The sequence below is a fragment of the Henckelia pumila genome, chromosome 1 (genome assembly GCF_033568475.1).
Source record: "Henckelia pumila isolate YLH828 chromosome 1, ASM3356847v2, whole genome shotgun sequence".
In the NCBI taxonomy this organism is placed as follows: domain Eukaryota; kingdom Viridiplantae; phylum Streptophyta; class Magnoliopsida; order Lamiales; family Gesneriaceae; genus Henckelia; species Henckelia pumila.
In genome coordinates, this window is record NC_133120.1 from 79,942,205 (window position 1) to 79,969,354 (window position 27,150).

Genomic DNA, 27,150 nt, shown 5'->3' on the forward strand with positions numbered 1-27,150 from the left:
CTACACTTCCTCCTACATGTGTAAGTTAAGTAAATAAATAGATTATATCATATATTATTCAATTAATATTTCTTTCACATCTTACCTTTATTACAATAAAAAAATATGAAGTATTTATGGAAATATTGAAATATAATAAAAAATTGTACTTAAAATAAATTTTATTTAATTGAATGATATTCACATATATATATATATATATATATTACTGATAATGAAAATATTAAAATATTGGTTAAATAAATAATTAAACATATATATTCATATTCAAATATAGTAAAATAATTTCAAATGTATTGTGTAGCATCACACTTCCATTTATTGAATTAACTAGTTTTCTTTTAATCGAATTTTTTCTACATCCTAGGCACGTAAAAAATTTTCTAGTTAAAACAAACGTACGCTCCCACACAGACAGCATTATAAAAAGGTTGGTTAGCTTCCTCGTTTATTCTCCATTTTATGATCCAAAACTCAGAGCTTTGAATCCTTTGATCACTTCCATATATGGCCCGAACAACTCCAAATCACACGCAAACTGTCTTCGGTTGGGCCGCGCTTGATTCCTCTGGCAACGTAGTTCCTTACACCTTCAAACGCAGGTATCATAATTTTATCAAACAACGTGACTGGATTAGAAACTTTCCCAAACACTACCTGAATATGATCGTCTGCTTTCTCGAGATCTTGAAATCGTAAAATATAAAATCGGAGTTCAGCTTCATGTACATTGTCCAATAATTAGTGGTAATCTGGGAATTCATCATATTTACTGTTAGGTATCCACCTTGAGCTTGAGCCGATTAGCCATCCTCTATGTACCTATCACCTGCACAATTACAAACCAAAGCCAGTAGCAGAAAATAGACAAGAAAGAAAACCAAAGGAACAAACAGAAAAATAAATGGGAAGAAATCAGCGAGCTCGGGCTCAGATAACTAGAACCGTCTCTCTCAATAAACCAGCAAGCCAAGGCAAGACACACAAGGATTCCCACGACCCTGCTGTTCATGCTTGAACCCCCTACACAGTAAGAGAACACCCAACGACACCAGGGAGGAACGAGAGAGAGACTCACACAGAGCAACACAAGGCTCAAGGAGAAAACGAAGGACACAAGGTCACCTGAGTGGAAGATGGAACGCTCACGAATAAAGCCACGAAGGCACAAGTTCTTTTTGCGGCTGCTCAAGCTCTCCATCTCTCGATCTCACACTCTCTCTCTCTCGATCAATCCGCCGATTAGGTTTTGGGGAAGGCTATAAACAAGGGCCTTACTAATTGGGCTGGTGTTGTGAAAATTGCTCGCAAGCGTACGAGTGTCAAGTTTTAATATAGTGAATGAATCAAGTGTCGATCCCACAGGGAGTAAATTGAAAATAATCAGTGCTTGTAATTAAAATAGTCTAAAATTTATCTAGAAAATCAAACAAAGAGTTATGATTTCAACTTAAAATAAAATTCAGAACTTTTAGAAAAACTCACACACAACTTCCGAATAATATTAATGAGAGAAAAATGGTCTAAAGGTTTTGATTTCACCTGGTTTCGACAACAACTACTCCTAATTAAATTATTTTCTTGAATTCCATTCAATTAATAGCCAAGAACACTTAATTATATTATTTCCCTCTCCTGAGCAACAAATAATGTGTATCAACTAAGATTCAATTCCAATATCCCTATTAAAAATCTAGTCTTAGTGATATATGTAAAACGATATTCTCCTAAAGCTCCGTTAACGTTATACACTCTCCCGAGCTATATAAACAATTAACAGTGTAATTTCTAATGATCTTATTCAAAATCCCCTCTCCCGAGCATTGATTTGAAATAAGTATAATAATTCAATTAGTGATCAAGTAATTGGAAAAACAATCAAAGCTAGAAAAATAATTAATTTAGGAGAATTCAATCCAATAAAATTAACAATTCGTAAAAGCGTCTCAACCAGGCTACATCAAACCCCTAGACTACGAAAATTTAGTTCATGATCAAAAATAGATAAACACCAGTCATATTCAAAAGTCTAGACATCAATTCAATGATAACAAATTCGAAAGGAAGAAAACAAATCCGAATATTCGACGCCGTGTTCGGTCGACGATCTTCTCCTTTGTTCTTCAAATTCTTCACGTTGATGCACATAATTTTCTTCTCCAATTGTCACGATCAAGCTCTCTCAATTTGTGTTGTGTTGTCAGGCGGCTCTCTCCCTTTTATGTTGTGTTGAAATCTCTTTTATATGTATTCAAAGCCCGTCAAAGAAAGCCCGACAAATCGAGAGTTTTAAAGTTGCAAAAATCTGCCAATTTTTCGCACAGAGTGGCGCGGGCGCGCAATAGAGTGGCGAGGGCGTGCCTGAGCCTCGAATTTACACTTTTTTTCACGTCCAGGGACAGCGCGGGCGCGCCCTGCTCTCGCATGTCCAATTCTGAAACGCGCGACAATTTTTAAAAAATCATATCTTCCTAACTAACCGTCGGATTGAGCTGAAATTTTGACAGAAGCTTCAAAACATCTTAAACTTTATTATGAACAGTGAAGATCGGATTTTGATGTGTCAATAATTTCCAGTAATTTTCTGAAACGACCCTAACTACTAGACTAAAAATAATTTAAATGAAAATTTGCGGATTTTTAAAAATTTTTGCCATGACTTGTTTGCAAAGCAAACAAGCCATCTTAACCCAGTCAACAATTCAAATAAGAAAAGAAAAACTGACTTAAAAACTCAAGTGCGCTAATCATAAACATGCAATCCTAGTAACCACCTCCCGGCTACAGCATAAAGTAAACTAAGGCATTTAAAAGTTCGCAATAATCATAAACATGCATAGGTGTAGACATACTACAAATTCATCAACTGTAGCACAGGGAATGCACATCCTGGTTATAAATACTGAAAGTACTCAAATAACTCTTTATTATTACATAACAGAGTAATGTGCGGAAAAACATAAACATAAAGAAGCAACGGTCACTGGGCCTTGCACCGCCGATGGCCTCATCCCAGTAGATCATGCCCCTCCATCTCAACAACAGTCTCCTCACCTGCAAACATTCAAGTATAGTGAGTCTAAAGACTCAACAAGTATAAACAGTGTAATAACAAGGGTTTAAAATACGTGATGCAATAGCTCAACTTTAACTGTAATATGCATGAAACTAGAAGGTATAGAAAACATGCACTGATGAACTCACGCTATAAAAGACTTTCAACTTTCTTAACATCAACCTCATACTTTACTTAACCTCATGCATGACTGACTGACATCAACGTAAGACGAGTCAACTGAAATAATGAAACTTTAACTTTTAAACTTTTCTTTTCCTTTTCTTTTTCCTCATAGAAATCAGTTCCTTGATTTGTGACCCTCTGTTTCGATCATGATCATGGCTGCAGTGCACTATGCCGGCAAGACGACGAGATTTCTCCCGACGAACTTAACCCCTCTGTGGCAAGGAGACCGAGATAACTCCCGATCCCACATTGCCCCTCTGTGGCAAGGAGACCGAGATTACTCCCGATCCCACATTGCCCTCTGTGGCAAGGATAAACAAGATGTCTCTTGCTCCCTACCTAAACCTCTATAACCTCTTGGTGAGTAGACCGAGACATCCCCCGGCCTATCAACACCCCTCTTTGTCACAAACAAATCACTTCATTCAAAAACATTTACTTTCTTTTCCTTTTCATTCATTAAGACTCGACTCACACCTCTTTATAGCATGCAAAACAAGAAAACTTCCTTTCACTTTATGAAACTCAAGAACATGTCATATGCACACGAATAGGCAACCTTTAAGACATGAGACTCAACTAAAAAATGTGGGTGTAAGGTGGATGAGTGGCTGCTCCTAAGACAAAAGAAACACTTCACTCAACAATTTCCCTCAAAAACTTGACTTAGCCCAAGCAAGAGAACCGTAAGACCCTAAACTTTGTCATGCCTTAACCAAAACCCGTCCCGCTTGAACCGACACTTAACAAACACTTCAAATTACCCCTAGGAATAGGTGGTAACATCAAATGATCAAACGAGCTAATTGACAAGACAAGAAAATTGGACAGCCCCTTTTTACAAAGAAAAATCTGCACCTACACCTCCAACTTAAAAGACTCATAACTTGGTCCAAACTTATCCGAAATAAGCCCATTTTATACCGACACGACCACAACATCATGAACTTTACTATGGTACAGCCCTAACACTGCCCAGACCTCAGCCAAGACCTGCCCTGCCCCATGAACAGTACTGCCCTGCACACTCAACAACACCCAACTTACCTCTAACTCAAAAATTCAATCCCATTACCCTCTTTCCTCAACTTTTCTCCATACCAAACATCAATACACCTCAAATAACATCACTTAGGACTTTTTCCAAGCACTTGGACAACACCCAACCACACTTTCACCTCACATTTTGAAAACTTCAAATTTTAAGCATCAAAAGCCTCAAAATATTGGGTATCAATCAAGACTCATGCAAATCAATTAAATGCCTCAACATCATTTCAATTCCAGCCCTTACACATGCAAAACTTCAAAATTTAGGGCACCTCACTTCTGAATTTTCGAAATTATGCAAACCCAATCATAAAAATCCATGCCATAGCTTCTAAATTCATCATTTAATCACATAAACACAACTCAAATGCAATACTTAAAAAAAAAAAACAGCCCTACCTCCACTAAATCATGCAAAAACCGAACCCTACATACATATACATCATGCATTTCGAAATTTTGCAAAAGAAACTTAAGGGTGGGGATAGATATTGCTTGAATGAAAGCCCAAGAACAATTTATACTTGCCTCTACCAAATATCAACCAAAAACCAAAATAAAAGAGGGAAGGGGAGCTGAAACTTCAAGCTAAGCTCCTTGGAAAGCTTCTCCGGCGAGGTAGGCGGCGGTGGACGGCGGCGTCGGCGGCTGGAGGTGGAAGAGAGGGGCGGCCATGAGAGAAATCCAACAAGGGGAAGGGGGCGGCTCTTGTGTTTAAAATGGGGGCTAGGGTTTCTATTGTGTTGTGTACAAGATATATATATATATAAGAGTGTAGTGTTTTGTGTGTGTGTGTATGTATCTTGTACTATAAAGGTGCTAAAGGACTTGTAAAAGTGCTTTTGTACTATCACAACTTTTTACCTCAAAACTTTTGCACATTTAAAAAAAACTTCTAAGTTGAAAACTTTAACTCTAAAAATTTTAATTGAAATTACACTAGCCCGGATTTAATAAAATCCTATTCTATGAAAAGTTTAAGAAATAATCCAAGAAAATGATAAAATTGCTTTTTGACCCCTTAAAAGTTCAAAATTCACATTTTTGGCCAAAATCCCCTTTTTCCTCTAACTTAAAATCTTAAAAAACGAAAGTCTTGAAAATATACCACCGAAGCCCACCATCGTCGCCTGCCGGGATAGAAACTCACTAACTAAACAATTCAAGGCGTTTAATTCAAATAAGTCAAGCAATGCTATCTTTAACTGAAACTTAAACAATTAACTTCAAGAAATTAAAAATATAAATACTGAAAATAATTTTTAGGCATGATATTCAAATTTTAAAGGCTCTTGGTGCTACAATTCCTCCCTCCCTAATAAGGAATTTCGTCCTCGAAATTAAAACTTACCAAAAAGCTCCGGATAGCGACTCCTGATCTCTGACTCTGACTCCCACGTAGCTTCAGCCTCCGAATGGTTCAACCATCTCACTCTAACCATCGGAATAGACTTGTTACGGAGTCTCCTCTCTTGCCTCTCCAAGATCCTGTCTGGCCTCTCCTCGTAGGTCATGTGCGGTGAAAGCTGCAAAGACTCATAACTCAGCACATGAGAAGGAATTGAGATATACTTCCTCAGCATGGACATGTGGAAGACGTTGTGCACTCCTGCCAGATTAGGCGGCAAAGCTACTCGATAAGCTAACGTCCCCACTCTATCAAGAATCTCAAATGGTCCTACAAACCTCGGAGATAACTTTCCTTTCTTCCCAAACCTCATCACACCCTTCATGGGTGCAATACGGATAAAGACATGATCACCTACAGAAAACTCCAAATCTCTCCTCCTGTGATCTGCGTAGCTCTTCTGCCTACTCTGTGCAGTCCTCATCCTATCACGGATCTTAGCTACTACCTCGGTGGTCAACTGAACAATCTCCGGACCAAAGTCTGATCTCTCACCTATCTCATCCCACAACACTGGAGATCTACACTTCCTCCCATAAAGTGCCTCGTAGGGAGCCATGCCAATAGAAAACTGTTATTATACGCAAATTCCACTAGTGGTAGTCTCGACTCCCAACTATCTTGAAAGTCAATAGCACAAGCCCTCAAAAGGTCCTCCAAAATCTGAATCACCCTCTCCGACTGGCCATCGGTCTGCGGGTGGAAGGCGGTGCTAAAAAGTAGCTTCGTACCCAATGCGGAATGAAGACTCTTCCAAAAAGACGAAGTAAACCGTGGATCTCTTTTAGACACTATGGAGACTGGAATACCATGTAGTCTGACTATCTCCCGGATATACAACTCCGCTAACTGAGTCATCGTGAAAGTCATCTTCACCGGTAAAAAGTGCGCTGACTTAGTGAGACGGTCTACAATAACCTAAATAGCATTCGAACCTCTCACTGTCCTCGGAAATCCCACAACGAAGTCCATGGTGATATTCTCCCATTTCCACTCCGGAATAGGGAGAGGCTTAAGCAATCCGGCAGGTCTCTGATGCTCCGCCTTGACCTGCTGGCATGTCAGACACTCGGACACAAAACGAGCAATGTCACGCTTCATGCCTGGCCACCAATAAAGCTGCTGAAGATCCCGATACATCTTCGTACTACCGGGGTGGATTGAGTACGACGATGTATGTGCCTCTGCCATGATAGTAACTCGCAGAGAATCACCTGCGGGAACCCAAAATCTACCTCTGTACCTCACAATCCCATCTACCACAGCATACAAACCACTGCCTTTCTCCTCATCTCTCTGTCTCCACTTCCTGATCTACTCATCAACTGACTGCGCTGCACGGATACGATCAAAAAGTGTAGTCTGCACACTTAGTGAAGACAATCTGGGAGCTCTACCACTTGCATAAAACTCTAGACCATACCTCTGTATCTCAACATGCAACGGTCTAGACAATGACAAGGAGGTAATCACTGCAGTCTTCCTGCTCAAAGCATCTGCAACCACATTAGCTTTACCAGGGTGGTAGCTAATATTGCAGTCATAGTCCTTCACCAACTCTAACCACCTACGCTGCCTCATATTCAACTCCTTTTGGATGAAGAAGTACTTGAGGCTTTTGTGGTCTGTGAAGATCTGACTCTTCTCTCCGTAAAGATAGTGTCTCCAAATCTTAAGAGCAAACACTACCGCTGCCAACTCTAAGTCATGAGTAGGGTAGTTCTTCTCGTGCTCCTTCAATTGCCTAGAAGCATAGGCAATAACTCTGTTTCGCTGCATCAGAACTGCTCCCAATCCCAACTTGGAAGCATCAGTATACACCACAAAATCACCTTGCCCGGATGGCATGGTCAACACTGGCGCTGTCGTAAGAGCTTCCTTCAAAGTATCAAAGCTCTTTTGACACTCGGCACTCCAAACAAACTTGGCGTTCTTCTTAGTCAACGCTGTCATAGGCACAGCAATGGAGGAAAAACCCTTGATAAATTTTCGGTAATATCCGGCTAATCCAAGAAAACTGCGAATCTCAGACGCGCTCCTCGGTATAGACCACTCCTTCACTGCTTGAACCTTTGAAGGGTCTACTTCCACACCGCTCTTAGAAATAATATGACCCAAGAAAGCAACTTTCTCCAACCAGAATTCACACTTATCAAACTTGGCCAACAACTTGTGCTCTCGAAGCACCTCAAGAACGGTCCTCAAATGCTGTTCATGCTCCACTCTATCCTTCGAATAAATGAGGATGTCATCGATGAAAACAATGACAAAGCGGTCCAAGTAAGGCTGAAACACGCGGTTCATAAGATCCATGAAAACCGCGGGCGCGTTCGTCATCCCAAACGACATCACAAGGAACTCGTAATGACCGTAACGAGTCCTAAAAGCTGTCTTCGACACATCTGACTCCTTCACCTTCAATTGGTGATAACCTGAACAAAGATCAATCTTCGAAAAGACGGATGCACCTTGCAATTGATCGAAGAGGTCCTCGATCCTAGGTAATGGGTACTTGTTCTTCACAGTCACTCCGTTCAAACCTCGGTAGTCTATGCACAATCTTAGACTACCATCCTTCTTCTTAACGAAGAGAACTGGTGCGCCCCATGGGGAGAAACTAGGGCGTATGAATCCCTTGTCAAGCAACTCTTGAATCTGTTCTTTTAACTCCTTCATTTCGGTAGGAGCCAATCTGTACGGTGCCTTGGAGATAGGCACAGTACCGGGAATCAAATCTATAGAGAACTCCACTTCTCTATCGGGCGGAATTCCCACAACATCGCTAGGGAACACATCCTCAAACTCCCTGACGACAGCCACATCAGAAATAACTGGTCGCTCTGGCAGCTCTGTCAAAGATAAACTGGCTAGAAATGACTCGCACCCACTAAGTACAAGCCTCTGAGCTTGCATGGTAGAAATAACTCGAGTCTTCCTCAAGCTCTTAGCAGCCTCGAACCAAAACGGTTCCTCGCTCTTAGGCCTGACTAGCACTGATCTCTGCTGGAAGTCTATCATCACCGCATTCTTCGTCATCCAATCCATCCTAAGAATCAGGTCAAACTCTGGCAAAGGTAGCACTATGAGGTCTGCTACCACTGACTGACCCTGCAAAAACAATACAAGATCTCTCACCAAGCTCCTGGTGGATAGCTCTTCCCCTGAGGGGATAGTAACTGAGAATCCGACCTCCAATTCCTCGCTCTGAATGCCCCTCTCAAGGGCAAAAGACTTCGATATAAAGGAATGGGTAGCCCCTGAGTCTAATAAGGCTCTCGTCGCTACTCCTGCCACAACAATCCTACCTGCAAAGCAGCAGTTACAACGACGAAAAGGTTGAAGTTAAAACCACGAGTTCTACTTAGGCTCATTCTAATTCAACAATTCTCAAACAAGATACTATACATGCTAAACAGTCAAAGGTCCTAAGACATGCAACAAGTTACTAGAGTAAAACCTCAAACAAGCAAAGACTTAGAGTCGCATGCATCAACAATTCTTTAACTGCTCTAACCCAAAAGTTAAGATATTACCTGTGAGAAGAGTAGTGTCTGGGTCGGCCTGCTCGGCCTCCATCACGAACACTCTGCCCTGCACGGGCCTCCTCAGCTCTGGACAATGGGTAGAGATATGGCCTGGCTTCTTGCACTTGAAGCAAACTCCAGCATCCTTCAAACATCTCCCAAAGTGCGGGCGGTGGCAAACCTGGCAAATAGGCTTCTCCCCAGCATTGGGAGGAGCCTGTTTTTGGGTCTGACGCCGCTGTGGTGCCTGCTGTCCCTGCTGTCTCGGTGGTCCATGATACGGCTTCTTGCCGTGCTGCTGCTGCTGAGAGTGGCCCTGATGAGGGAAGGGCCTCTTGCCATGCGCCTCCGTGCTAATATCTCTCAGTGTCTGCTCGGACCTCAAGGCACGCCTCAGCGCTGAAGCATAATCAGCTGGCTCCGCCATAAGTACATCCCTACGGATGGCGGGTCGAAGCCCCACAAGAAAGTGCTCCAGCTTCTCCTTCTCGTCATCTCCAATCAAAGGCACAAAATGGCAGCCCCTCTCGAACTTCACCACAAACTGTGCCACCGACAAATCTCCCTGTCTCAAGCTCATAAACTCCGTCTTCAAACGGGCTCTCACATCAGTAGTAAAATACTTCTCAAAGAGCAGCTTCTTGAACTCAGTCCAAGGTAGAGTAGCTGGGTTCACAATCTTCTCCATTCCCTCCCACCAGAGGGCGGCATCATCCTGGAGGAGAAACACAGCACACCTCACTCTATCTGGATCTCCCAGCTGCATATAGCGAAAGATCACCTCCAGAGAACGGATCCAACCCTCCGCTATCAACGGATCAGTGGTGCCAGCGAAGTCCTTCGGATTCATCTTCCGGAATTGCTCATAAACAGTACCCACTCCAGCTCTAGGAGCATCCACATGACGCTCGAGAATGCGGGCCAATCCCGCTAGCACCTGTCCTCCTACATCCACCTACGGCGGTGGTAAAGGCGGCGGCGGTGGAGGAGGCGGCGGTGGAGGCGTAACTGCACGCTGATCACGACGACGAGCCATCTAAACGCATTGAGAAAATCCAACATTCAAATTTCATGCCTTAGAAAATATTTTTACTTCAAATTTAAATTTCTCAATAACTCAAGAAACTAATACATGAAAACTTAAACAGATAGAGACATTAAACTTAAATCTTACAGACTTTGAGGCGAGATCCCCTGAGTTTCAGCAACCGGCAGTAAGCTCAGCCCAAACCAAGACCGTGCTCTGATACCAACTGAAACGACCCTAACTACTAGACTAAAAATAATTTAAATGAAAATTTGCGGATTTTTAAAAAATTTTGCCATGACTTATTTGCAAAGCAAACAAGCCATCTTAACCCAGTCAACAATTCAAATAAGGAAAGAAAAACTGACTTAAAAACTCAAGTGCGCTAATCATAAACATGCAATCCTAGTAACCACCTCCCGGTTACAGCATAAAGTAAACTAAGGCATTTAAAAGTTCGCAATAATCATAAACATGCATAGGTGTAGACATACTACAAATTCATCAACTGTAGCACAGGAAATGCACATCCTGGCTATAAATACTGAAAGTACTCAAATAACTCTTTATTATTACATAACAGAGTAATGTGCGGAAAAACGTAAACATAAAGAAGCAACGGTCACTGGGCCTTGCACCGCCGATGGCCTCATCCCAGTAGATCATGCCCCTCCATCTCAACAACAGTCTCCTCACCTGCAAACATTCAAGCATAGTGAGTCTAAAGACTCAACAAGTATAAACAGTGTAATAACAAGGGTTTAAAATACATGATGCAATAGCTCAAATTTAACTGTAATATGCATGAAACTAGAAGGTATAGAAAACATGCACTGATGAACTCACGCTATAAAAGACTTTCAACTTTCTTAACATCAGCCTCATACTTTACTTAACCTCATGCATGACTGACTGACATCAACGTAAGACGAGTCAACTGAAATAATGAAACTTTAACTTTAAAACTTTTCTTTTCCTTTTCTTTTTCCTCATAGAAATCAGTTCCTTGATTTGTGACCCTCTGTTTCGATCATGATCATGGCTGCAGTGCACTATACCGGCAAGACGACGAGATTTCTCCCGACGAACTTAACCCCTCTGTGGCAAGGAGACCGAGATAACTCCCGATCCCACATTGCCCCTCTGTGGCAAGGAGACCGAGATTACTCCCGATCCCACATTGCCCTCTGTGGCAAGGATAAACAAGATGTCTCTTGCTCCCTACCTAAACCTCTATAACCTCTTGGTGAGTAGACCGAGGCATCCCCCGGCCTAGCAACACCCCTCTTTGTCACAAACAAATCACTTCATTCAAAAACATTTACTTTCTTTTCCTTTTCATTCATTAAGACTCGACTCACACCTCTTTATAGCATGCAAAACAAGAAAACTTCCTTTCACTTTATGAAACTCAAGAACATGTCATATGCACACGAATAGGCAACCTTTAAGACATGAGACTCAACTCAAAAATGTGGGTGTAAGGTGGATGAGTGGCTGCCCCTAAGACAAAAGAAACACTTCACTCAACAATTTCCCTCAAACTTGACTTAGCCCAAGCAAGAAAACCGTAAGACCCTAAACTTTGTCATGCCTTAACCAAAACCAGTCCCGCTTGAACCGACACTTAACAAACACTTCAAATTACCCCTAGGAATAGGTGGTAACATCAAATGATCAAACGAGCTAATTGACAAGACAAGAAAATTGGACAGCCCCTTTTTACAAAGAAAAATCTGCACCTACACCTCCAACTTAAAAGACTCATAACTTGGTCCAAACTTATCCGAAATAAGCCCATTTTATACCGACACGACCACAACATCATGAACTTTACTATGGTACAGCCCTAAAACTGCCCAGACCTCAGCCAAGACCTGCCCTGCCCCGTGAACAGTACTGCCCTGCACACTCAACAACACCCAACTTACCTCTAACTCAAAAATTCAATCCCATTACCCTCTTTCCTCAACTTTTCTCCATACCAAACATCAATACACCTCAAATAACATCACTTAGGACTTTTTCCAAGCACTTGGACAACACCCAACCACACTTTCACCTCATATTTTGAAAACTTCAAATTTTAAGCATCAAAAGCCTCAAAATATTGGGTAATCAATCAAGACTCATGCAAATCAATTAAATGCCTCAACATCATTTCAATTCCAGCCCTTACACATGCAAAACTTCAAAATTTAGGGCACCTCACTTCTGAATTTTCGAAATTATGCAAACCCAATCATAAAAATCCATGCCATAGCTTCTAAATTCATCATTTAATCACATAAACACAACTCAAATGCAATACTTAAAAAAAAACAGCCCTACCTCCACTAAATCATGCAAAAACCGAACCCTACATACATATACATCATGCATTTCAAAATTTTGCAAAAGAAACTTAAGGGTGGGGATAGATATTGCTTGAATGAAAGCCCAAGAACAATTTATACTTGCCTCTACCAAATATCAACCAAAAACCGAAATAAAAGAGGGAAGGGGAGCTGAAACTTCAAGCTAAGCTCCTTGGGAAGCTTCTCCGGCGAGGTAGGCGGCGGTGGACGGCGGCGTCGGCGGCTAGAGGTGGAAGAGAGGGGCGGCCATGGGAGAAATCCAACAAGGGGAAGGGAGCGGCTCTTGTGTTTAAAATGGGGGCTAGGGTTTCTATTGTGTTGTGTACAAGATATATATATATATATATATAAGAGTGTAGTGTTTTGTGTGTGTGTGTGTATGTATCTTGTACTATAAAGGTGCTAAAGGACTTGTAAAAGTGCTTTTGTACTATCACAACTTTTTACCTCAAAACTTTTGCACCTTTAAAAAAAACTTCTAAGTTGAAAACTTTAACTCTAAACATTTTAATTGAAATTACACTAGCCCGGATTTAATAAAATCCTATTCTATGAAAAGTTTAGGAAATAATCTAAGAAAATGATAAAATTGCTTTTTGACCCCTTAAAAGTTCAAAATTCACATTTTTGGCCAAAATCCCCTTTTTCCTCTAACTTAAAATCTTAAAAAATGAAAGTCTTGAAAATATACCACCGAAGCCCACCATCGTCGCCTGCCGGGATAGAAACTCACTAACTAAACAATTCAAGGCATTTAATTCAAATAAGTCAAGCAATGCTATCTTTAACTGAAACTTAAACAATTAACTTCAAGAAATTAAAAATATAATTACTGAAAATAATTTTTAGGCATGATATTCAAATTTTAAAAGCTCGGTGCTACATTTTCTGAATTTGATACTCTATAATGCATCCTTCCACTTCTTCTTGCTACTTTTCTCCAAATCCTTGCAACTCACAAAAACAAAAACAAATACGCATAATATCCACTCAATACATCACAAAAGCCAAGCCAAATCATATATAAATTAAGTGCATAAAATGCACTTATCAAATTCCCCCAAACTTAGACTTTTGTTAATTCCGAGCAAAACAATAATGAGCAATATAGTCGACCTCCGAATTTTTACATTCCAAGATTAAATAAACATGTAGGCTAATTTTCTCAAGAGTTCTCGTGTGTGTGTGATTTTGCCAATCTCATCTACCCACCCAACTTTCGATAAAATCATGCAATCCGTAAGCTTCATAAATTCATTAACTCAACTCTCAAGTTTCAAAATACTATCAACCAAGTTCAAATTTTATTTACACAGATCAAAAGGACTTTTTCGGTTAAATTTTAGGCTCAAGTATAATCAGCAGGAGATCTGTGTCCAGATATGTATCAATGGTAATCAAAGACTCGGGATTCAAGCAAAGGGAATGTATATTTTTCAATTTTTGCAGGATTATGAGTAGCTAAAATTTTTTATTTGCGTTGCCAGACATTAGTCTTGGCTTTCTTCTACTCCATACATCTCCATCTCTTTGCCTTGTATTTGGACTAGAATTTCAATCCATTTTTTTTCTTTTCAAGGCCTCCTCTCACCTTACTTTCTTTGCCATTACTTTTCTTTGAACTTTTTAGCTACTCAATTTGTTTAGGATTTTTCATGATTTATATTACTAACAAATGAATAATGGCTAAAAAGTCTCAACAAATTCAAAAATGCCTAAATCACTTCTGTGCTCTTAAAAATCTACCTGAGTTTCAAGTAAAAATCACAAGAGTTAAGAATCAAATCCTCTAATCCACATCACAAATCCACATAATTTCTCTAATTGCTAGGAGTATAAAAAATCTTGGAATTCGTGCATGTAAGTGAAAACTCAAGATTAAATAGCGCTAACATGAACTTTTCAGCACAAAAAATTATTTTCATCATAGGCAAATCACAATTACATATTATGTCTTCAACTCAATCTAACTCATGAAAATTTTCAAATTTCACACATCCCCCCAAACTTAAATTGTGTATTGTCCTCAATATACAGTAGTAAATCAAAACAAGGACACATACCTTGGGCACCGAGCGTAAGTACTCGGCACCATCTTAATCACTCAAAACTCTTCATCAGGGTTGGCTCCTAAACTTTTTCACCTACACAATTCAAAATCATTATTGATGTCTAGTTTTCTCATGATAAAAAAAAACAAAAACAACTAAAATTAACAAATAAAAATAAAGCAAATAAATAAAAAAAAAGCTTGGGTTGCCTCCCAAGAAACGCTTAGTTTATAGTCCATAGCCCGACTATACTCTGGTTCTAGCCCGGTTCAGTCTTGTTGGAGGTTTTTCCCTTTTCATTTACCCTCCAAACATACTCAACGATCCTCTTAAACTTTGATTTTTTTTTCTTCTTCTTCTTTGGAACCTTCGGATCATTCTCTCTTCGCAATTCTACTTTTCTCTCGACTTCATAGCAGCTCTCCATCTTCTTGATTGTTCAATGAGGAACACCTTCTCCGTGGATGGATTTTCAGCTTCCTTGAACACATTAAAAGTAACTTTCTCACCGTCTACACCCATCGTCAACACACCTTTTCTAACCTCTATCTTGGCGTCAGCAGTAGCCAAGAATGGTCGCCCCAAAATCAATGGCAAATTTTCGTCCTTCTCCATATCTAACACTACAAAATCCGCAGAAAAAATAAATTTATCTATTTTTACCAGAACATCCTCAATGATTCCAAGCGGATATGTGATAGATCTATCAGCTAGCTGCAACATGATTGTTGTGGGCTTCACCTCGCCAAGTCCTAAGCTCCTGAAAACAGATAAAGACATTAAGTTAATGCTAGCTCCTAAATCACAAAGTGCTTTATTAAAATTAGAAAAACAATAATGCAAGAAATCGTAGAACTCCCTGGATCCTTTAATTTTTGTGGTAGCTTCTTTTGCAGGATAGAACTGCACTTCTCAGTCAAATTCACCGTCTCAAACTCTTCCAACTTCCGCTTCTTTGACATCACTTCCTTCAAGAATTTAGCATAATTCGGCATTTTCTCCAAAGCATCAGCAAAGGGAATGTTGATATGAAGTTTCTTAAAAATCTCCAAGAATTTGGAGAATTGCTCATCTAAAACTTTCTTCTTGAACCTCTGTGGGTAGGAGGTGGAGGCTTGTACATTGGTTTCGAGTCAGGTTCAGGCTCCTTCTCTTTCTCCTCGACTTTTTCCTCAAATTTCTTCTCCGCAACAATAGGGATTTGGACTCCAACTTCTTTGCCACTCCTCAACTCGATGGCCTTACACTGTTCTATGGGATTCAACTCAGTATTGCTTGGGAATTGGCCGCGATTATTATCTTTCAGTGCGTTCGCCAACTTCCAAATGCTAGTCTCCATGGATTGCAATACAGTACCCATGTTGGCCATGTACGTCTCCAAGCTGTCAAGGTGAGACTCAGTTCTCGCCATTCTCTTACCTGATTCCTGCACAAAGGTACTAACAACGTCCTCCAAAGAAGGCTTACCATAACCATTATTTGTATTGTTAGCATATGAAAAATTTTCATTATTCCACAAACTAGGGTGATAAGTATTGGGAACAGGATTACCTCTGTAAGCTCCATAAGCTAGGTAGCCATTAAGATTGATATAATTAACTTCCTCTTGGGTATGTGATCCTTCAACTCCAGTTGAATCTGCAATATTAATCTTATTCAAAGAAGCTACCTGTGTAGTTAGTGCAGATAATTGAGCGGTGATGGATGTGAGAGGATCCACTGCATACACTCCAGCTGGCTTCTTTACTCCCATACGCTCAGATGACCATTGAAAGCTATTGACCGTCATCTGTTCCAGCATCTCGTAGGCCTTTACATGGTCCTTTGCAAAAATAGTACCTCAAGCCGCAGAATCCACATTCATCCTCGTAGGCGCATTCAGTCCGTTGTAAAACCACTCGATATATTCCTAATCTGCAAAATTGCGGTTAGGACAACGTCTAAGTAATTCTTTGTACCTTTCCCATGCCTAGTATAGCTGTTCAGAATCCATCTGCCTAAATGTGCTGATTTCTATCTTCAGTTGGGTGGATTTGGCAGGTGGAAAATATTTCGCAAGAAATTTTTCTGCCATCCCCTCCCAAGTAGTGATGCTTCCTAGCGGCAGCGATTGCAACCAACTTTTGGCTTGATCCCTGAGAGAAAATGGAAACAAGCGTAAGCGAATAATATCCTCAGACACACCATTTATTTTTACCGTATCGGTTATTTCTAAGAAGGTCCACAGGTGCAGGTGAGGATCAGCTGTAGTGCTTCCATTGAATTGGTTTGATTGCACCATGTTGATTAACGCCGGCTTCAGTTCAAAATTGTTGGCGTTAATGGTCCCTCGAGCGATTTCAGAATAGTGAGCATGGATCGTCGGTCTGAAGTGGTCTCTAATTGGCACCAGAGGAGCTTGTTGTGCTTCTTCTTCAGCCATGTTCCTTAATTCTTCTCTTCTAATTCTTCTTAAAGCACGTGCAATGCGCTCGATCTCCGGATCAAACAGTAGAGAATTCGCATTTTGAGATCGTCTTTTAGACTACAATTAAAAATAAGAAGAAATTAATTAGTAACTTAAAATAAAATAAAAAACTCTAAATTAAAATCTAGACTAATTGGTAACAAGACTAAAAAATAATCAAAATTTACTCCCCGGCAACGACGCCAAAAACTTGTTGTGAAAATTGCTCGCAAGCGTACGAGTGTCAAGTTTTAATATAGTGAATGAATCAAGTGTCGATCCCACAGGGAGTAAATTGAAAATAATCAGTGCTTGTAATTAAAATAGTCTAAACTTTATCTAGAAAATCAAACAAAGAGTTAGGATTTCAACTTAAAATAAAATTCAGAACTTTTAGAAAAACTCACACACAACTTCCGAATAATATTAATGAGAGAAAAATGGTCTAAAGGTTTTGATTTCATCTGGTTTCGACAAAAACTACTCCTAATTAAATTATTTTCATGAATTTCATTCAATTAATAGCCAAGAACACTTAATTATATTATTTCCCTCTCCCGAGCAACAAATAATGTGTATCAACTAAGATTCAATTCCAATATCCCTATTAAAAATCTAGTCTTAGTGATATGTGTAAAATGATGTTCTTCATAAAGCTCCGTTAACGTTATACACTCTCCCGAGCTATATAAACAATTAACAGTGTAATTTCTAATGATCCTATTCAAAATCCCCTCTTCCGAGCAATGATTTCAAATAAGTATAACAATTCAATTAGTGATCAAGTAATTGGAAAAACAATCAAAGCTAGAAAAACAATTAATTTAGGAGAATTCAATCCAATAAAATTAACAATTCGTAAAAGCGTCTCAACCAGGCTACATCAAACCCCTAGACTATGAAAATTTAGTTCATGATCAAAAATAGATAAACACCAGTCATATTCAAAAGTCTAGACATCAATTCAATGATAACAAATTCGAAAGGAAGAAAACAAATCCGAATATTCAACGTCGTGTCCGGTCGACGATCTTCTCCTTTGTTCTTCAAATTCTTCACGTTGATGCACAGATTTTTCTTTTCCAATTGTCACGATCAAGCTCTCTCAATTTGTGTTGTGTTGTCAGGCGGCTCTCTCCCTTTTATGTTGTGTTGAAATCTCTTTTATATGTCCTCGAAGCCCGTCAAAGAAAGCCCAACAAATCGAGAGTTTTAAGTTGCAAAAATCTGCCAATTTCTCGCACAGAGCGGCGCGAGCGCACAATAGAGTGGCGAGGGCCCGCCTGAGCCTCGAATTTACACTTTTTTTCGCGTCCAGGGATGGCGCGGGCGCGCCCTGCTCTCGCATGTCCAATTCTGCAACGCGTGACAATTTTCAAAAAATCATATCACCCTAACTAACCGTCGGATTGAGATAAAATTTTGACAGCAGCTTCAAAACATCTTAAAAATTATTATGAACGGTAGAGATTGGATTTTGATGTGTCAATAATTCCCAGTAAGTTTCTGAAGTTGATACTTCATAATGCATCCTTCCACTTCTTCTTGCTACTTTTCTCCAAATCCTTGCAACTCACAAAAACAACAACAAATACGCATAATATCAACTCGATACATCACAAAAGCCAAGCCAAATCATATATAAATTAAGTGCATAAAATGCACTTATCAGCTGGGAAAAAAGAATTAGTTGGGCCAAAGCCCAACAAATTTTCACCTTTTGGCCCAACGCCGGTTCACTGATTTTGGAGAGTCGCCTACAGTTATCATCATCGCCCACAACAAAAACACAAAGTCAGTATCAGTCGGAAGTATCAAAGTTTAAAATTTTCCAACACGATTTAAATTTTTCAGCAGATAAACACTTAGTTCCCATATCAGCAGGATTAAATTCAGACGGAATCTTTTCAAGATAGACAATACCTTTAGCAACCACATCATGAATGTAGTGGAATCTAACATCAATATGTTTAGTTCTATCATGAAAAACAAGATTCTTACACAGTTGGATGACAGATTGACTATCAGAAAATACAACAACTTCACCTTCAAGAAAAACCAATTTCAAAATGAGACCTTTTAACCTAATAGCTTCTTTTAATGCTTCAGTGACAGCTACATACTCAGATTCAGTGGTCAAAATGGCTACAATGTGTTTTAATTGAGATTTCCAGCTAATACAAGCACCACACAATGTAAACACATAAGAAGTTATAGATTTTCTATTGTTCCTATCATTCGCATAGTTAGAATCCACATATCCTACCAATTTAACACCATTTTCAGATCTGGAAAATTTTAAACCATGATTCACAGAGCCATTCAAATATCTCAACAGAAATTTGAGAGCTTCCCAATGGGAAACTCCAGGATCAGACATGTACCGACTCAAGAAACTCACAGAATATGCAATGTCAGGCCTTGTGCTAACCATTAAATACATGACAGAACCAATAACATTAGAATAAGGCATATTCTTCATGCATTTAATATCATGTTCAGTTTTAGGAGATTGCTCTTTACTTAGAACAAAATGACCAGCTAGAGGCACATTAACAGGTTTGGCATTTGACATGGAAAATTTACACAAAACTTTCTTAACATAAGTATTCTGATTCAATAAAATGATAGACCGCTTTCTATCCCTATAAATATTCATGCCAAGAATCCCTTTAGCATCTCCTAGGAATTTCATATCAAATTTAGCACTCAAGCAATTTTTGACATGCTCAACAGTTTTCACACAAGAACTAATCAATAGCATATCATCCACATAGATAAGCAAGAAAACTGGAACTTTAGCATTATGTTTGAAATACAAGAAATGGTCATAATTACTTCTAGTAAAACCCAAAGAGAGCATGCATTCATCAAACTTTTTATTCCATTGTCTAGGAGATTGCTTCAAGCCATACAAAGATTTCTTGAGCAAACAAACATGATCAGGATACTTAGAGTTCACAAAGCCTTCAGGTTGCCTCATAAAAATTTTCTCATTTAGTTCACCATGTAAAAAACCTGTTTTAACATCTAATTGTTTTAACTCCCAATCAAATTGAGCAACAAGGGCAAGCATAATTCTCACAGTAGTAAATATCACAACAGGAGAAAATATTTCGGTATAATCTATCCCTTCTTTTTTAGTAAAACCCTTAGCTACTAACCTAGCTTTAAATCTGACATATTCACACTCATTCTTGACCTTAAACAACCACTTACAATCCACAAAAGAACAATTTTCAGGTTTAAGCAGAAGAATCCAAGTATTGTTAACATGCAAAGAATTAATTTCTTCTTTCATCGCATTTAACCATTTCTCATAATTTTCAGATTTTAAAGCTTCGTCATACGACTTAGGTTCAACATTATCAATATATTCAAATACACTGAATGCATAAGAAGTCATGTGAAAGTTATCAAAGTGTTGTGGAGGCCTAATATTCCTTCTAGATCTATCTCTAGCTAATTGATAATCATTCAAGTCATTTTCATGCACATTTTCACTAGTTTTCTCATGCATATCAGAATCATTATTAGCATTATCAGACAGATTATCAAACACTTCATCCACAAAAGGCACAGTTTGCACATTTTCAGAAACAAGACTTGGACCAGGCAAATGCTCCACCTTGTTTGGAACAGTGGCAGCTTGGGGAATGGGTAAGGGAGCAGATAAACATGGAAAATCAGATTCATTAAAAACAACATCCCTACTGATTAACACTTTAAAACCAGCTTGATCCCTTAACCACAATCTATAACCCTTAACCCCATCAGGATAGCCAAGAAAAACACATTTTACTGATCTAGGTTCAAGTTTATCTTGTTCTGATGCACAAAAGCAGAACAACCAAAAACTTTCAAGTTTGACAAATCAGTTTGCATACCCGACCATACAAATTCTGGACATTTACCATTCAAAGGCACAGAAGGGGGTCTATTTATCAAATAAGTTGTTGTACAAACAGCTTCACCCCAGAACTTTTTTGAAAGTCCAGAACATGCAAGCATACACCTCACCCTTTCAAGTAAAGTTCTATTCATACGTTCAATAACACCATTTTGCTGAGGCGTATAAGGAACAGTCCTGTGTCTTTGAATACCAGATTCAGCACACAGGTTGTCAAACAATTTGTTACAAAATTCAAGACCATTATCGGTTCTTAGAATTTTAATTTTCTTACCAGTTTGATTTTCGATCAAGGTTTTCCAGTTTTTAAACTTTTCAAACACATCAGATTGTTTTTCAATAAAAACACCCAAACTTTCCTTGAAAAATCATCAATCACAGATAAGAAATATTGATTTCCACCATGCGTGGCACACTAGCAGGACCCCAAACATCAGCATGCAAATATTCAAGAATTTCAGAAGTGACATATTGTTTGGGACTTGGGAAGTGTGGAAACTTGACTCTAGATTATTTGCCTAGAACACATGCATCACAAAATGGCACACAAGACAATTTTTCAGTACCAAAATAATCATCTTTATGCAAAATTTCTAAACCTTTAGAACTCATGTGACCTAGTCTTTTGTACCACAAATCAGTTTTATCACTCAAGACAGCATTCACAAAGTTTTGCATACAAGATTCAGGTTCAGCATGGCAAACATACAAGTTTCTCAATTTTTCAGCTTTGAAAATCACCAAAGAACCTTTCAAGATTTTCATTACCCCATAACCCCATCTACCCTGTAGACCGTCATCTTCCAAAGCAACACAGGAAATCAAATTATGACATAAATCAGGAACATGCTAACAATTATCAAAGTCAACACATAACCTGAATCAAATTTCAAACATAATCACCAAGACCAGAAACTTGACACATCTTTTCATTAGTCATAGAAACAGACCCATGCTACACTTCTTTATAAGTAGAAAACCGATTTTTGAATGGAGACATGAGAAAAGTGCACGCAGAATCTGCAAGCCATTCATTTTCACACAAAGCACTTGAATGCACAGAATTCACAGTAGGCGCATCACATACTTCAGAAAACATCACCCATGTTTTCACTAGAAGAAGCCATATTAGCAATATCAGCATGCTGATTTTTGTAATTCTGGTTTTGTTTTTGTTTAGGCCTTGAACAATCTTTAATGTAATGACTTGTTTCACCACAATTAAAACATTTTCTGTTTTTAGGCCTCGATTGAGATCTTTGCTTACTCTTACCTCTATTTTTCATAGAATATTGGTTATGGTTGTTTGAGTGTCTTTGAAAACGAGTTTTAGACCTTCCCCTAACAAACATAGCCTCACCAGAATTATTACCACCCCTATTCATTTTCAAATCGATCTCTTTGCTTTTAAGACCATTCATAACAATTTTTAATGTTATATTATCTCTGTCATACTTAATAGCAGATTTAACATCACTGTAAGAATCAGGAATAGCATTCAAGAGAACAATAGGTGTGTAATCATCAATGTGTTTATCTCTTGTTTGCTTAATATCTTGAATTAGTTTGGTAAACACATCAATATTTTCATCAATGTCCTTGTTCAAATCGAGTTTGAAACGGAAAATTTTTTTCAAGTAAAAACAATTTACTCGGCAGTGAAGTCTTCGTATAGAGCTCTTCTAATTTTTCCCAAAGTTCTTTGGCCGATTTCAGTTTACCCACTTTTCTTAGCACAGAATCAGATAAATTCAATGTAATAGAGGAGTAAGCAAATTCATCCATTTCAGCTTTTTTCTCAGCCATTTCGGCAGCAGGATACGACAAATCTATTGCTTTGAAAACTTTTTGTTGTATTAAAATTCCTTTCATCTTCTGCTGCCAAATTGAGAAATCCGTTTTCCCATTAAAAGGTTCAAGATTAAAACCAGTGAATGACATTTTTTCACACAGAAACAGGACCACCAAATTTTCATGCAGAAAGGCAGTAAAGCACAGAGATTTCAGCAAACACAACGGAAGCAACAAGTAAGCACGAAATTCCTAGGTTTCTACCAGCACGTAATCCCAGTACCTAAACTGTGGCCAGCGGCTACTACAAATGAGATAAAAGAGGTTCAAGCCAATTTACCAGAGCGAAACTCTAAGTAAGAGTTTCGATCCCACGAACCAAAACGACACCCAAAGGCGACAAAGGGAAGCGGGCTGTCCAAGGCGGCGCGACTACTGTCCAGCGGCATCGAAAGTCCAAGCAGCTTGGCTGATGTTCAGCGGCGACGTGAGCTGCTTTCCAGGCTATTCCAGGCAGCGGCAGCGACAGCGACTCGGCAGTGGACCAGTGGCTCTGATACCACTGTTAGGTATCCACCTTGAGCTTGAGCCGATTATCCATCCTCTATGTAAATATCACCTGCACAATTACAAACCAAAGCCAGCAGCAGAAAACAGACAAGAAAGGAAACCAAAGGAACTAACAGAAAAATAAATGGTAAGAAATCAGCGAGCTCGGGCTCAGATAACTAGAACCGTCTCTCTCAATAAACCAGCAAGCCAAGGCAAGGCACACAAGGATTCCCACGACCCTGCTGTTCACGCTTGAACCCCCTACACAGTAGGAGAACACCCAACGACATCAGGGAGGAACGAGTGAGAGACTCACACAGAGCAACACAAGGCTCAAGGAGAAAACGAAGGACACAAGGTCACCTGAGAGGAAGATGGAACACTCACGAAGAGAGCCAAGAACACACAAGTTCTTTCTGCGGCTGCTCAAGCTCTCCCTCTCTCGATCTCACACTCTTTCTCTCTCGATCAATCTGCCGATTAGGTTTTGGGGAACGCTATAAACAAGGGCCTTATTAATTGGGCTGGGAAAAAAGAATTAGTTGGGCCAAAGACCAACATTTACAATTTTATAATCGATCGATAGGGAACAATCGCATGCTCATGCATAAATTAGATTAAAAACTTACCATTTATATAAACTGCTTAGAGAAAACGGGATTAATGACGTCACCATCAAGGTTCTTTATTGTGGAATATGTCACACCGATATCCACTATATCAAGAACGACTGGGGCATTACCATGTACCCTGTTGTTCCCGGGTAATTTTTTTATGTTCAACTCATCAAATTAAAGTAACATTTTTTTAATTAATGTAATGTGTACTAATAATAATATATGGTTGATAAAATCAGGCATGAAATTACTGGGATTATAACCAAAGTGGGGAGCAACGTGACCAATTTCAAGGTGGGAGATCGAGCGGGAGTGGGTTTCTTGACTGATACGTGCCTGGAATGCGAGTGTTGCAAGGAAGAACAAGAGAATTACTGCGACCAAGTTCAGTCCACATACAATGGCATTTTTTGGGATGGCTCCATCACTTATGGAGGCTACTCCGAGTTTCTTGTCGTAGATCACAGGTTAATTTCTGACTGAGACGTTTACTCGAATATGTGTCCGATGATTCAATTTTAATTTAGCTACGCGATGTCTATGTATACGAAGATACGTGGTACGAGTGCCGGAGGGCTTGCCGATGGATGCTGCGGCGCCCCTTTTGTGTGCTGGAATCACCGTGTATTGTTAGAGCTGTCAAACAGGCCAATCCATGGCGGGGCGGGCCGGCCCACCAAAAACCCACCTTTTGTCGGGTTGATGGCGGGCCGACCCACCATCCTAGCGGGCTGGAAATTCTCAACCCAACCCAACCCAATGAGGGTTGCGGGTTAGGCGGGCCGACCCGCGGGTTGGCTCATGACAAATAAAAATAAATAAATAATATTATAATTAATTATAAATATCATTTCATAAATAAATATTAATAGAAACATATTAATAAAAATTTTAATTATTGATTTCATATGTGTAAATTTTATATAAAGTAATTAATACAAAAAAAATTCACAACTTTTATTAAAAAAATACATATATTACAATAAAAATAAAAATAAATTATTAATTCTCCAGGCCCGCGGGCCAACCCGCGCGGGTCACGGGCCTAGGCGGGTTGGCCTATCTAGGCCCACCTTTTATTGGGTTGAAAAAATTTCAACCCAACCCACTTAAATTATGTGGCGGGTCGGGCCGACCCGACAGGCCTAACCCAAATTGACGACTCTATGTATTGTCCTTTGAAAGACAATAACTTGGTGGAGTCGAGTGGGAAAAGAGTAGGCATAGCTGGACTTGGTGGGCTTGGCCATGTTGCTGTCAAATTTGCAAAGGCTTTTGGCCATCATGTCACTGTCATTAGCACATTTCCCTCCAAGGAAACAAAGGCCAAGGAGAACTAGGTGCTGATGACTTCATTCTCAGGACCAATCCTAAACAAATGCTGGTTCGTTCCCGTACGCGCATATATATTAATTTTTAATTTTTAGTCTTGTATGTTGGCCTATTTTACCTTATTCGGTTGGTTTAGAGATCGATTGCAAGGCAAAAATAATCTTGCATAGTTGGGAGTAATCTAGAATATTACCTCTGCTGAATAATTTTTTTCTTTTAAATTTTGTGTACACATTTTACGGTTCGTTTTCACATCTCTATATTTTGGACAGGACAAGAAAAGGACCCTAGATTTTATTTTGGACACAATATCAGCCACACACTCCCTTGGACCAATTTTGGAGTTATTGAAAGTGAACGGGACTCTGGTGATTGTGGGTGCACCGGATAAGCCCATTGATCTTCCATCTATCCCATTGATTTTTGGTAAGCTTCCCAAACAAGTTATTGTTCTTATCCCCCAACTTTTACTTGTGTAAAGATTTTTTATTTTTATTTTTTATTTTTGATTTGGTTTTTTTTTTTTTTTTGGGTAGGGAAAAGAGTGGTGAAAGGCAGCTTGATAGGAAGCATTAAAGAAACACAAGAGATGATGGATTTATGTGCCAAGCACAACATAACATGTGACATTGAGGTTGTAACCAACCAAAAAATCAACGAAGCGTTGACTCGGCTCGCGAATAATGATGTTAAGTATCGTTTCGTGATCGATATAGCTGACGAATCTTCGAAGCTTTAGAAAGAATTTTATGGCTTATTATGTGAACTTCTTGTTATTCGAGTTTCGTAACTTTTCGTATTTTCAAAGTCGTTCATACTTTATATAATTCGGATTGAAGATCCTGATTATAATTGTAATATTTTATGGCACTGTTTGATAAGCTTGATTAAACCAAGATTGTTTAATTGTCCCATGTTTGACTCATTTTCAAGGCATTTGGATTGGGAAAATGATGGACTAAAACACTGTTCATGTAGGACATCTTTTCCGTTCATTTTCCGTTTGATTAAATTATAAAATCTACAGTACTAGGGATTGGGAAGAAAAAAATCAAAAAATGCCCTTCATTGTATTAAATAATAAAAAACCAAGAGGCTCACCACTAAACTTTCCATTCATCCCTCTCCTTTCGTTGTCGAGGACCATTGAATCACCTCTTCACAAATCAAGATCATTCATCCATTTTTTTCTCGTTGAACGCATTTCACAGCAAATCATTGTCCCAAATTAAAAATTAGCCGACGAAACATTTTGCAGACAGGAGATAGTCATTCACAAAATCTTTTATTCTCCAGATGACCTACGTTCCTTCAATGAGTTCGCATAGTAGGTTTCGATCTTATAGATATAATTTGTTCTCTATAGTTGAAAAAACAAAAAAAAAAAATCTACGCCTCAGAAATTCTTAGGTTTCGATCGCCGGTGAATGAGAGATATTCTCCACAAATTAATCAATTTATCCGATCTTTAATTTTTGCAGTAGGTAGGTGCGTTTGAGTTATGATATTATATATTAGGGTTTTATGCAAGGGTATTTTGGTCACAAATTAAATAATTACTAACTTATCTCATTTTTAAAAATCACACCAAACACAATATGCTACAATCCTTCTTTATCAACCACTTATCAATCAACTTATTAATCATTCAATTATCTCATCTCACATACCAATAAAATGTATATTGAGTTCTCTTAATTAGGTTTGAACTCAAATCATTATTAATTATATATTATCAATCATGTATCCAATAAAATATCGGTTTCAAAACACGAGATGATGGAATAGGGTTAATTATCTCCAATAATATTAATCTAACGGATAGATAGACACATGTAACA

At 38.9% G+C, this 27,150-nt stretch overlaps 1 pseudogene; it reads left to right on the forward strand.

The window, feature by feature from the left end:
• Positions 1-391: 391 nt before the first annotated feature.
• Positions 392-26,114, forward strand: LOC140875010 (probable cinnamyl alcohol dehydrogenase 6; annotated as a pseudogene).
• Positions 26,115-27,150: the final 1,036 nt, after the last annotated feature.